The following is a 13,260-nucleotide window of genomic DNA, read 5'->3' on the forward strand; positions in this document are numbered from 1 at the left end:
AAACCCAGCAGGCAGAGGTTCAAATTGAGAGGAGAAAGATTTAAAACAGACCTGAAGGGCAATGTTTTAAAACAGAGGGTGGCCGGTATGTGGAACAAGCTGCCAGAAGAAGTGAGCGACATGGATACACTTACAACATTTAAAAGACATCTGGGCAGGTACATGGATAGAAATATTTAGACCAGGGGTTCATAACCTGGGGTCCATAGACCCCTCTTTAATGGTAAGGGTCTATGGCATAAAAAAGGGTGAAACGCCTGGTTTAGAGAGATATGGGCTAAGTGAGGGGAAATGGGATCTGCTTGGTTCTGCAACTTGGACAGATGGTTGAGTTGGGCAGAATCGCCTTTTCCAGTACTATTTATAAAACTGGTAAATTTTCAACATATACAGAAGCACAGTGAAAACTGTTTTACATACCATCCATACAGATCATTTCACCACATCAGTGTACTGAGGTAGTACAAGGGAAAAACAATCACAGAATGCAGAATAAAGTGTTACAGTTACAGGAAAAATGTAGAACAATGAGGTGAAAGGGCATAACAAAGTCCATCTCATCATACTAGGGAACCATCTCTACAGACTTGTAACACAGTTCAATAAACTTATGACTATGTGAGACGCCAGAGAGTAAAAAAGGATAATATCTACAGTACATAAACAGGAGCAAATCAATCGACAGATGCTGAAAATTTCTAGCAACACACTTGGCGAGCAGACTCGATGGGCCGAATGGCTGACTTCTGCTCCTTTGTCTTATGGTCTTTGTCTTGTCTTATAAAATGCTGGAAGAACTCGGCAGGTCAGGCAGCATCTGTAAAGTGGAATGAACAGTCGATGTTTCGGGCCAAGACCCTGCCTTTTGAGTCCAAATGAGGGGTCTTGGCCCAAAATGTTGACTGTTTATTCCCCTCCATAGATGCTGTCTAAATTTCTGAATTCCTACAGCATTCTGTGTGTGTTGCATCTACATGGGACCTTTGGCCTTCCTTTCAAACCGGCCCAGAGCATTTTAACATCCCAAGAAGTACAGTACATGTAAGGTGTATTCACCGTTGTTATATTGGAATGTTTCCTTTACATTTGCTACATCAGTGATTCATGTGGTGAGGGAGCAGATATACTGAATTTCTGCCACAGATTACAACGCACTGCCGCCAGGATATTGTGTTGAACACCACTGACCTGAAATGTTTTTCTTTTTTGCTATATCAATCCTTATTCAGTCAGAGCTGACTTGGAATAAGAATTCAGTTGGAATAAGGAATATTTTATTTGTGATTCACACAACCTGTGTGAGGGTGATGTAACTGTTTAAGCTATACTTAGGACAACGCTAACTTGCTCATGCACTTGTCATATCACCAAATACTCATCAAATTAATCCCTGTCCTTGAGGCTCTTTCTAGTACTGTCTTTACAACAAAAGAAGTCTTTCACACTGACGGGCCACCACAATTTATCCTCCTTTGCAGATTCCAGTGGAGTAATATGTAAGAAGGAGTATTAAATTCAAATGTCCAATTTACATCTAGTATAGGGAGAATAGATGAAGATATTTGGTGCATATAATGGATAGGAAATTCTGTGATGAAAATTAATTTTACTTAAGGAGAGTAAAGAGCTTGTACCTTCTCCCCATGAGTCTTGTGGGTTGCCTCCCGGTGCTCTGGTTTCTTCCCACAGACCACAGATGTGATGGTTAGTAGGTTAAATGGTCATTGTAAATTGTCTTGTGATTAGGCAGAGGCTGCAGGGCAGTGCAGCTCGTTTAAAAAAAAATACAAACAATTTTTAAAAAACAAGCAAACCCATTAGTTTTGAAACAATTTTAATAGAACTAGCTACAAATCAAATCATGCAAGCCAAAAACGTCAATTTTAATGACGAACATGTTGAAACCTTCTTGGACCCCTTTATCAGTATGTTAATTTATTCCCTCTATTTGAGCACTTGGACCTTATCGGCAAAGAAGACCGTGGGACCCTTTGTCTCTTCTACCGATCATCTCCCAGCCTCTGATGGCATTCCCACTCTCCCCCGACCCCCATATGCCTATCAGCTCCCTCACCTGGATCCATCTGTCGCTTGAGTTTGGCCTCCGCATTACAGAGAAGGACGCGTGTCCAGAGCTCTCATTTCAGCCTCCTCTAAATCGGTAAGATCTGATGCAGAATGGGAGACCACCTTGTCGAGCACCTTCACTCTGTCCACTACAAGAGACGGGACCCCCTGTTGCCTACCCGTTTCAATTCAATTTCCCATTTCCTTCCTGACATGTTAATCCATGGCTTCCTCTATTGCCATGATGATGCCAAACTCAGGTCGGAGGAGCAACACCTCTTATTCCATCTAGGTAGCCTCCAACCTGATGGCATGAACATCAATTTCTCCAGCTTACAGTAATTTCTTCCATCTCCCTCCTTACTTCTTCCTCTCCCCGACCTTCTTAATCTGGCACCGATCCTGTTTTTTTTTCCAGTCCTGATGAAGGTTTCGGCCTAATACATGAGCCGCTTATTCCTCTCCATAGTTACCGCCTGACTTGCTGAGATCCTCCAGCATTTTGTGTGTGAGCAGCTATAAAGATATGCTTTCCATTAAGAATTTCTAGCAAATTCACCCCAATGCTTAGTAAGTGCATGGGATGAGGTGGAAACGAGATGCATGACTCTAGTCCAAATAAACTACAGTAAGGACACAACACAACTCAATATATTTACTGAAAAACAGCTGCCTGCTTGAGAATAAGACCGGGGTAAAATATTCTTCTCCAAAACCAGAAAAAATGCAACGTCTTTTCTCCATTTAATTTTAATTGGCCAAAATAATGCTGTTAATTCAGAAAAGGGGATTAACAAAACCCTCAGTGATTCCCTTTTCATTTATCAGTCCTTTTGCAGTTAAACTCCTAGTGGTGTTACAAGTTTAATTATGTAACAAGAGTCTAATAGCTGAATCCTATCCCCAGAATGACCAGAGATGAATATTAAGCAGATAAAATAGATCCAAAACAAATTTCCATTTCCGTTATTAATCAGCAACTTGGTGGAATTATTTTCCTCCTTTTATATGAGGCAAGTAATTAAAATTGGTTATTAAATCCCCAGTACTTCCAAGAGCAGCAGTCCCCAACCACCGGGCCGCAAAGCATGTGCTACCGGGCCGTGAGGAAACGATATGAGTCAGCTGCACCTTTTCCTCATTCCCTTGCCATGCACTGTTGAACTTGAACATAGGGTTGCCAACTGTCCCGTATTTGCTGGGACATCCCATATATTGGGCTAAATTGGTTTGTCCCTTATTTCCCCCACTAAGGTAGAGCGTTCCTATGAAAACTTTCGTGCTGAAATGACATGAAGCGAAGAAGCAATTACCATTAATTTATCTGGGAAAAATTTTTGAGTGTTCCCAGACCCAAAAAATAACCTAACAAATCATACCTAATAAAACAAAACCGAAAATAAATAACACTAACATATAGTAAAAGCAGGAATGATATGATAAATACATAGCCTATATAAAGTAGAAATAATGTATGTACAGTATAGTAGGGAAGATGAAGGCAAAAGCAATTTGTGTGGGGGGGATCAGCACGTACACGCTTGCGCACATCACATCATCACATGCTCAGTCACACATGCCCACACAGGTGCCCGCGCAAGGCTTCATGGTCATGGTAGTCTTTCCTGGGGTAAAGTGTCCCGGGATTTGACTGCTACTTTCGTCCCTTATTTGGGAGTGAGAAAGTTGGCAACCCTGACTGTAAAAGACATTTTGAGGTGAGTTTAACCCTACTTGAACACTCCCCCCCTCGGATCGGCCGGTCCACAAGAATATTGTCAATATTAAACCGGTCCGTGGTTGGGAACTCCTGTCCAAGAGGACCACAGCATTGTCATCGTTTGGAGGTCTGGATGCCTCATGACCCAGAGAGTCATTGCTGGAGTCAGGGTGTTATCCTTCGGGTCTTGGTAGGGTCACCCATACCAAGCAGGACACACTAAGAGTGGTCCACCGGCTCTCCAGGTTCAGTGTTCAACTCAGGGCTAACGACCCTGACGAGTAAAACAAAATTGTTATGGAAACAGCAATGAAGAATCCCTCTCCATCTGAGTGTGATGGTATTCCTGAGTCTCCACCCAGGACTTGCAGTAGAGAAAACCCAGAAGAAGCTACTGATATGGCAAAGGAAGCCATGAGCACCACCAGAAATGAAGGACCTTCATTGCTGTCCTGAACACCAGCGGCATAACTGTCAGTAACTAGATGAGAAAAACACCAGCAATGTGTTTATATTGACAAAGGTGTCACAGCATTCTTACTTATGACAAGTTTGATTATATAGCAATTAACTCTGGTAATTCAGAAGGTCAGTTGGCTCAGCAGCCGGCTCACTCATTAGTCTCAACATGAGTTGTAAATCAAGAGTGCAAAGGGGTCTGGGTCTGAAGCCAGTGTCCAGACTGTGAGGCATTTTAAAGAATTGAGGGGGGTAGGCTACCTACTCTGTACTACTTCAGTCCAGATGAAGGGTCTTGACCTGAAATGTCGATGGTCCATTTCTCCCCACTAGGTGCTAAGAAATTGGAAAGATTGCTGATGTATGAGGATTTTGCCGAAACTGGGGGTGGTGGGGGGTGCGGACTGAGTAATGGAGAGATGTTGAGCAGGTTGGGACTTTTTTCATTGGAGCATTGGAGAATGAGGGACAAACTTAAAAGCAATGTATAAAATCATGGGGTGGACGCGCAAAGGCTTGTTTCAAGGTTTGGGAATTCAAGGACTACAGGGTATACTGTACGTATAAGGTGAGAGGGGGGAGATTTAGTAGGAACTTGAGGGGCAAACTTTTCATCCAGTGAGTGGTCCGTATATGGAATGAGGTGCCAGAGGAAGTGGTTGAGGCAGACACATTAACAACATTTCAAAATGTACTTGGACAAATACCGTACATGGATAGAAAAGTTTAGAGGGATATAACAGTATTACATTGTAAACATAATAGACTACATAAGTATAAGTGTATGTGACACCAAAGGTGCATTGCCAGCAGTATCCAAGTTACATTTTGGAAACTCATCACAGAACACGTGTCCAACAGCGCCGATATAACTCCCAGTTGCTAGAGAATGACAAACTTTACTGAGAGAGCTCTGAAAATCTCTTTCTGCGAACATGCTGAATTATCTAGCATGTTTGTCCATGTTATAGCATGTCATGGTTATATGTGGGTCCCAATTATGTGCATCTCAAAAAGCCTCTGACAACCAAGTCCAATCATTGGCCTTCATGTGTGGTTTAGCTACTAAACACTGTGGAACCTTTTCTACTGACAGGAGAAGGGGCAAAGGCAGGTTGCTGGCACCTTAAAACCAGTTGCTTCAGGCGGATGGGGCTTATTAGCCATGGTTGGTAGCTCATCCAGGAAAGTTCTGATCTCAAACCTCTGCTGCCTTGCAGATATACCCACTCATAGGGAAGGCTTCGAAAGTAAACTCCTAGAAAAAACCTGGAGCTGGAGTCATCAAGACTGTCCTACAGTTCAACATTGACTGTCAACTCCAGTGACACCATTGGTGCGAAGATGTATCGGTCTCTGCATTTCCTTTGGATTCATCAGCTGCATGGAGAGGGGGAGCCTGCTACATCGCCGGCAGCTTGCTCTCCATATTGTACTGCCCTGGCTCGCATAGTGGGGTGCATGCAACTAGGATGCAAAATCCACGGACGACTCTGATTAACATGTTATATGTTATAGCTTGGTCAACCAGGCCATGCCCTCTTCTTATTACTATCATCGGGCGGGAGGTACAGAAGCCTTAGGTTCCACACCTCCAGATTTAGGAACAGTTATTATCCTGCAGCCATCAGGCTCCTAAGGATAATTTAATTCAACGTTATTCTGAACTGAACTGATTCAACAACCTACAGATTCACTTCCAAGAACTCTTTAAAACTCATGTTCTCAGTGTTACTTTAATTTGCTCAGTTTTGACCTTATTTTGTACATGGGTTGTTTGTCAGTCTTTGTTTGTTTATGTATAGTTTTTTTTCATAAAATTCTTTTATATTTCTTTTTTCCCAAAAATGCCTGCAGGAAAATGAATCTGAAGGTGGTATATGGAATCAACATGGGTTCATCGTCCATTCAGAAAACTGATGACAGAGAGGAATGAGTTAACCAAAACCCATGAACATTATCTCACTTTCTGCTCTCTTTTTGCACGACTTATATAATTGAAAAACTTACTGATTTAATCAATGACATTTATGAGACTGGAATAATACCAGAACAGATGAAAAAAGCAGTGTTTATCACTCTTCCTAAGAAACCTGGGAGCATTAGAATGTGAATTACATAGGAGCATAAGTTTAATGAGTCATATCACTAAAATACTTCTAAGAATTTTGATGACAAGAGCTAAAAGTAAGATGTTGTTCGTCCATCGTTGACATCAATGAGGACCGCGACACCATAATGATGGTGTCGAGACTGGCGCGTGATTTGGATTTAAGTGAGGGAGAGTTGCGCAGCGTCAGCCTCACTCTCTCTTCCCAATTCCCATCTGGGTCCAGTGGCAAGACAGAATCTAGACGGCTGGAGATGGGACTAGGCGCAGTGGATGACCAGGACGTCTTCTGTGTCTTGCCCTGCTCTACACGTTCCACGACGCTTGCAGAGACCGCCTTCTTGACCGTTGGACCTTCCAGTGGTCCCATCTGCTCAATCCACCAGAGTCTGTCTTCACATGCTATCCCAAAAGTAAGATACATGCTGAAATAATAGGTAAAGAACAATGTGGTTTTGTGAAAGACAAAGGTACAAGAAAAGCAATGTTGATGTTAAGGATACTATCAGATTGATTCAAGCTATTCAAGTGCAAAACGATTTGTTTGTTTTATCGACTACACAAAAGCATTTGATAAAGTGAAGCACAATAAGTTATTCAAAATATTACAGGAAACTCTAGATCTGGATTTGAAAGACCTCCGCCTAATCAGAAATCTGTACTGGGAACAAACTGCCGCTGTAAGAATAGATGGAGAAGTGAGTCAGTTTACGAAAATCAAGAGAGGTGTGAGACAAGGGTGTGTTTTTCTCCCCCTGATTTGTTTAATGTGTACAGTGAAACAATATTACAAAAAATAATAGACATCTTGGAAATCAAAGTTGGTGGTGAAAACATCAATAATTTCAGATATGTGGATGACACTGTGTTAATTGCAAGTATGGAGGAAGAACTACAAAACTTAATTGATATAGTTGTTGAAGAAAGTGCAAAAATGAGTCTATCTATCAATTGTAAAAAGACAGACTGTATGGTGATATCCAAAAAGAAGGAGAATCCTATCTGCAGGCTGAGAATAAACGGGGAAGACATAATACAAGTACAGAACTTTTGCTACTTAGGAAGCTGGGTGACATCAGATGGCAGGTGCGACATGGGACATCAAAAGAAGAATAGGGATGGCAAAAGACACCTTTACGAGAATGAAGAGTATACTGACCATTACTAAACTAGGTATGACAACCCGCCTCAGAGTACTGAAATGTTATGTTTATTCAGTTATGTTATATGGATCAGAATGTTGGACAACATCCAATAACATGAGGAAACGAATTGAAGCAGCAGAGATGTGGTTTTTGACGAGGATACAAAGAATATCATGGATTAAACACTTATCTAACGAGGATGTCATGAACAGAGTGAGCACAAAAAGAGAAATAATGTATGAGATAATGAAAAGATAACGTAACTTCATTGGACATTGATTAGGGAAGAGGAGTTAGAATGCATGGTAATTATGGGAAAGATTGAAGGGAAGAAAGCAAGAGGAAGGCAAAGTCAAATGATGATGGAGGCAGCAGCCAGAGAATTGGAAATGAATACCAATGAATTGATCCATTTGACCCAAAACAGGAGTGTGTCGGCCATGGCAGTCAAAGCTCGAAGTGGGCACGGCACATGATGATGATGATTTATTTGTCTAAGCACTCTCCAAATAAACATTCTTCAGATACTATGAATCCAGACCGAAACACACAAAATGCTGGAGGAACTCAGCAAGTCAGGTAGCATCTATGGAAGTTGTTGACCTTTTGGGTCGAGATCCGTCATCAGAACTGGAAAAGAAGAGGGAAGATGCCAGAATAAGGAGATGGGGGAGGGGAGCAAGCTAGAAGCTGATAGACGAAGCCAGGTGGATGACATTTACTTGGATTTTCAGAATGCTTTGATAAGGTGCCACACATGAGGCTGCTTTACAGGATAAAATCCAATTGTTTTACCAGAAAGATACTGGCATGGATAGAGGAATGGCTGACAGGCAGGAGGCAGCGAATGGGAATAAAGAGGACCTTTTCTATTTGGCTGCCTGTGACTAGTGGCGTTCCTCACTGGTCAGTTTTGGGACTGCTATTTTCACATTGTTTGTCAATGATTTGGATAATGGCAACGTTTGTAGGTGATATGAAGATAGGTGGATGGGTTGGTAGTGCTGAGGAAGCAATGTGATTGCAGCAGGACTTAGACAAATTGGAAGAATGGGCAAAAAAGTGGCAGATGGGATACAGTGCTGGGAAATATACGATAATGCATTTAGATAAAAGGAACAACAGTGCAGACTATTATCAAAATGGGGAGAATCGTCGAACATCAGAGATGCAGAGGGTCTTGGGAGTCCTCGTGCAAGACTCTCAGAAGGTTAATTTACAGGCTGAGTTTGTGGTAAAGAAGGCAAATGCAATGTTGGCATTTATTTCAAGGGGAATAAAATATAAAACCAAGGAGGTAATGCTGAGGTCTTATAAGACACTGGTCAGGCCACACTTGGAGTACAGTCAACAGTTTTGGGTCCCATATCTCAGAAAGTATGTGTTGGCTTTGGAGAGTCCAGAGGAGGTTCACAAAGATGAATCCAGGAATGAAGGGGTTAACAAATGAGTGTTTGGCAACTTTGGACCTGTACTCACTGGAATTTAGAAGAATTTGGGGGTTCTCATTGAAACCTACCGAATCTTGAAAGGACTAGATAGGGTGGATGTAGAGAGGAGGTGGGGGTATCCAGAACTAGAGGGCACAGCCTCAAAATTGAGGGGCCTCCCTTTAGAAGAGAGGTAAGGAGGAATTTTTTTTTTTAGCCAGAGAGCAATGAATTTGTGGAATGCTCTGCCACAGACTGTGGTGGAGGCCAAGTCCATGGGTATATTTAAGGTGGAAGGTGATAGTTTCCTGACTGGCCCTGGCATCAAAAGATATAGAGAGAAGGCAGGTGTATGGGGTTGAGTGGGATCCAGGATCAGCCACGATGGAATGGCGGAGCAGACTCGATAGACTGAATGGAATAATTCAGCTCCTATCTCTTATGGGTGAGGGAAGGGAGCTGGGAGGTGATAGGTGGAAAAGGCAATGGGCTGGAAGGGAAAGAATTTGCTAGGAGTGGAGAAAGGACCGTGGGATAAAAGGGAAGGAGGAGTAACATTGGGGAGAGGTGATAGATAGGCACATGAGGAGAAGAGGTAAAAGGCCAAATTGGGAATTCAAGAAGATGAAAGGAGAAGGGGGAAATTACTAGAAGTTGGAGAAATTGGTGTTCATGCGATCAAGTTGGAAGTTGGGGATAGGAATTAAAATGGTTGGCCGCCTGGAAATTTCAGTTTTAGCAGATAGATTGGAGGTGCTTGACAAAATAGTCCCCCAGTCAATGTTAGGTCTCACCAGCTGCATCGGGAACACCGGATACAATTGATTACCCTAACAGATTCACAAAACGAGAGGCAGGTCCAGATATTTGGAGGGTATCCAGGTCAGGATCCATTCAGCAGTCTTATCACAGTTGGAAAGAAGCTGTTCCCAAATCTGGCCGTACGACTCTTCAAGCTCCTGAGCCTTCTCCCGGAGGGAAGAGGGACGAAAAGTGTGTTGGCTGGGTGTGTCGTGTCCTTGATTAACCTGGTAGCACTGCTCCGACTGCGAGTGGTGTAAAGTGAGTCCAGGAACGGAAGATTGGTTTGTGCGTTGCGCTGCGCTGTGTTCATGACCTTCTGCAGCTTATTCCGGTCTTGGACAGAACAACTTCCATACCAGGTTGTGATGCACCCTAGAAGAATGGTTTCTACGGTGCATCTATAAAAATTAGTGAGGGTTTTAGAGAACAGGCCAAATTTCATTAGCTTTCTGAGGAAGTAAAGGCACTGGTGGGCTTTCTTGGCAGTGGACTCTGCTTGGTTGGACCAAGTCAGGTCATTTGTGATATTGACCCCAAGGAACTTAAAGTTTTTGACCTGTTCCACTTGCGCACCACCGATGTAAATGGGGTCGTGCGGTCCGCTACTCCTTCTGAAGTCAACAACCAATTCCTTCGTCTTGCTGATGTTGAGGGATAGGTTATTGTCTTCGCACCATGCCACCAGGTTCTTAATTTCCTCTCTGTACTCAAACTCATCATTACCAGAGATACGGCCTGCAATTGTGTCATCAGCAAACTTATATATTGAGTTTGATGGAAACTTGGCTACACAATCATGGGTGTACAGTGCGTACAGCAGGGGGCTGAGTACACAGCCTTGTGGGGCACCGGTACTCAGAGTGATTGTAGAAGAGAGCTTGTCCCCTATTTTTACAGCCTGGGTCCTGTCTGTGAGGAAGTTGAAGATCCATCTGCAGATCTGAGTGTTAAGGTCCGGGTTCTGGAGCTTAGGAATCAGTTTATTTGGAATGATGGTATTAAAGGCAGAGCTGTAGTCAATGAAAAAGAGTCTTATGTATGCATCTTTATTCTCCAGGTGTTCTAAGGAGGAATGTAGGGCCAGAGAGATGTCATCTGCTGTTGACCTGTTGCTCCCAGGATATAAGTCCCAGGAAGAAGATTTGTGGGTAAGGATAAATGGACAAGGGAATCACAGAGGTGAAAAGCAGCGATATGGGAAAAGTTAAAGATGTTTTTGGTGGTAGGTTCTGCTGAAGATGGCAGAAGTTGCAGTGCATGATCTGTTAGATGTGGAGGCTCATGGGGTGGCAGGTGAGGACGAGAGAAACTCTACCGCTGTTAGGGCAGCAGGATGATGAGATGAGTGCGGATGTCCAGGAAATGGAGGAGATGCGGGTGAGGACAGTATCAATGATGAAAGAAGGGAAACACCATTCTTTGAAGAGGATAGCACCTCTGATGTCTTGGAAAGGAAAGCCTCATCCTGGGAACAGATGTATAGAGATAAAGGAACTGAGAAAAGGGAATGTAATTTTTTACAGGAGAAAGAGTGGAAAGAGATATAGTCAAGATAGGCAGAGGAATTGGTAGATCTACAAAAGATATTGGTAGCCAGTTTGTCTTCAGGGATGGAGACAGATCGAGAAAGTGGAGAGAGGTGTCAGAAATTGACCAAGTGAATTTAAGGGCAGGATGTAAGTTGTATGGAATGGATGAGCTCAGCATGGGTGTATGAAGCAGCACCAATGTAGCACAGAAAGAGTTGGGGAGCACAGAGCCTTACCAGGCAAGTCTTAGGATATGGACTGACAGGAAAAGACAGGCATGGCTACACCTTGAGTTTATTTTTATATATGTTTTTATTTAGGTTATAGTAATTCTTAATGCATTGTACTGCATTGCTGCCAAAAACAAGTTACATGACATATATCAGTGGTAATATATACATAATTTGCCTTCTGCTGTTCCTGGTGCTAATCAACCACCTCACAAAAACATGAAGGGAAACAAAAATCACCGAGGTTTTGAAAGAGGCTTGCCCTGCAGATCCTGCAGACATAGTTCAGTCGCCACTGGCACAGACCATGAAAATTCAACATCCACACCAGCATAGAACCAATAGGAGAGGCAGTGTGGGAAGATGGGAACAGCAAGGGGTGGGACCCCAGTGGGAGAAGCATGAGGATGATGGGAATGTGGAGCTGGCAGAGGAGGGGGGAGAAATTGTTGATACGTCCTGAAGAAGGGTCTTGGCCTGAAACATTAACTGCTTATTCACTTCTTCCAGCCGTTTGTTTGTGTTGCTTGGATTTCCAGCATCTGCAGAATCGTATCTTGTGTTTATGCTGTTGATGGGGGGAAGGGGTAGTAGAGCTAGCTTTCCTAAAAAAAAACCATGTGTGATGGTGATGCAAATTACCTCATAGGGAATTAGACATGATGAGAAAGGATGGGCAATTTACTCGTTAAAATTTTTAATTGAACAAGCTGTCCCAAGGCACTCCACCAGCTTGCATAAAGAAATCAGCAAACTGAGGGCCTGAGGCAGGTGGGGGAGTCAAATGCATCCTTTGCTCATTTGCCAATGGCCTTGAGCCTGTGGCCATAAAAGCAGAACACTGAAAAAACAAAAATCCTTCAGCCAGTCAGGCAGGCATGGGGGGTGTATTTCCCTGCTTGTGTTTTGAATCTCTGCCCTTTGGTCAAAGAGTGGAAACCTTTCTGTCTTCTATCAAATCCCCTCCAAAGTCATCTTTTCCCAAAGGAGAACCATCTCAGCTCAAATAAAGCGTGCTATAAGGAGAGGTTAGACAAAGTAAGCTATTTTATCTGGAGCGGGAAAGGCCGAGGGTAGACCTGATAGAAATTCATAGAAGTATGATAGGCTTCAATAGAGTAGACAGCTGGTATCTTTTATTCTCCCAGGGTCGAAATGTGTAATACTAGAGGGCATTTAATGTGAGGGGGGGGTAAAATTCAAAGGAGATGTGCAGGACAGGTTTTTTTTTACACCAAGCAGTGCGTGCTTGGAATGCTGCCAGCATTGACAGGTTAATTATACGAAGACTCATGAAAATTAACACTGTTACTTCAGTGACGACCCATTGCTGAATTGTGGCAAGCTCATGATACCTTAGTTCCTCCATACAATTAGCAGCTAACCTGCAATGTGATGTGAGTGTGACAGTGCACAGTCCACACCGTTCTGTATGGTTTTCTGTATTCTTTTAAGTGCTGAATGTTCCCTGCTGGAAAGACCATTTACACCTCTATTTTAGAGATCCGTTTTCCCTTGGAGCTCGACATTCTGAACCTACCTACACCAAGGGTGAGAAGTTCCGTCATCTTTCACCACAATGATCTAACAAGAGAGAACAGATGGGATGTGGGTGTGTGACAGATTTATCCTCTGTTTTCGAAAGAGCTGTGATTTTTTTTTGGATCTGCAAAACCCCCACCTATCCTCATATACACAATGCACATGAACGGGGGAAAGAAGAAATTGGAAAGGGAAACTGATTTAGGAATCCATTATTTTGCAGC

Source organism: Mobula birostris, chromosome 5 (assembly GCF_030028105.1).
Source record: "Mobula birostris isolate sMobBir1 chromosome 5, sMobBir1.hap1, whole genome shotgun sequence".
NCBI lineage: Eukaryota > Metazoa > Chordata > Chondrichthyes > Myliobatiformes > Myliobatidae > Mobula > Mobula birostris.